The 1,294-nt window shown below is 36.5% G+C and overlaps 1 long non-coding RNA gene across 1 annotated transcript in view; it reads right to left on the reverse strand.

The window, feature by feature from the left end:
- Positions 1-521: 521 nt before the first annotated feature.
- LOC103603278 overlaps positions 522-1,294 on the reverse strand; it is a 3,576-nt gene continuing 2,803 nt past the window's right edge. Inside the window, exon 2 of the long non-coding RNA XR_551597.1 lies at positions 522-1,080. This is a non-coding gene — a long non-coding RNA (uncharacterized LOC103603278). The remainder of the gene's footprint in view (positions 1,081-1,294) is intronic.

Raw genomic sequence — 1,294 nt, forward strand, 5'->3', positions numbered from 1 at the left:
GTTTTCCCATTAATATATACCATCATTTATGAGATGTTCTGAGTGACTGATTTGCTATACTAACTCTAGCTGTAAATTTCTTCCTGATTGCCTCTTCACACCCCCCACCCTTTCTTCCTCCCTTCTTTATACATTTTCAAAATTAAAAAAAATTTATGATCAAAATTTTGGTAACGTAATGAATATTTTTGTAATAATAATTCTTTTTCATTGTTTCTCAAAGTATGAACATTGATATATCTTTACTATCCTTTTTATTTGAAAAGGAATAGGAAACTAAGAATATAGTTCATTAAACCAAAACACAACACAACACTACACACTGCAGAAGGTGTGGTTGAATAGTTTATTCCAAAGCTGCCACCAAGGATATTCAAAGCAGGTTCTTCTGCCTGACCACAAATGTCCAGGCCACCAAGACCACACTCATGGGTCTGGGATGTATCTGAAGGGTGAGGACTACACTGGGGAAGAGTTCTTCAATGTGGGGTAATTGCTCAATACTGACCACACGATCTCAATTCAGGACTTAAAACTCATCTTTTATTTTTCTGAGCACAGTAATGAAACATTTGAATATACTATACAAGTACCAACATACTAGGAAAAAAATGACATATGAAATGCTTCTAGTATAGTGAAAGGACTCTCCCTACTCACACCTTGATCCCAGGAAGTAGATAAGACTCTGAAAATATACATCTCTCTCTCTTACTATCAGACAACACTTCTTCTGCCTTTTGTATTGCTATACTTGTTTTTCCTCTTCATATTGTCACTTAACTTGAATTTGCTTTTATTTATCTTATTTCCTCCATTGGATAAGCTACCCCTGATACAGACCTCATATTTATTTATTTTTTTCTACTTCCCATGATCTACACCAAGGAGTAAGCATTTGTTGATATGATTGGTCCCAGAGGTGGAAATGCTCTGCAACTCAGAAATCAAATCAGTATCTGAAAAATACCGAAAGCTGTAAAAGAAAGCACTCACTTCAAATCCAACATTTCTACGCTTTGCTTTCTTTATGGCTCTATTCTTCAAGACTTCCTCACTGGCCACCGAAAATGTTCCCACCTGCAGAAGTGTACAAATTAAGCAGCAGTAAGATGAGGCCCAAAAAGAGATTTAAAAGAAAAACAAGCTAGCACAGATAAACTTAAATGATGTTAATACCCGTAACACAAATTATGGAAAGGGCACATTAAGAAAAAGTTTATTGGGCTGGCACATGGCTCACTCGGGAGAGTGTGGTGCTGATAACACCAAGGCCATGGGTTTGGATCCCTAT

Source organism: Galeopterus variegatus, unplaced genomic scaffold (assembly GCF_000696425.1).
Source record: "Galeopterus variegatus unplaced genomic scaffold, G_variegatus-3.0.2 Scaffold4533, whole genome shotgun sequence".
NCBI lineage: Eukaryota > Metazoa > Chordata > Mammalia > Dermoptera > Cynocephalidae > Galeopterus > Galeopterus variegatus.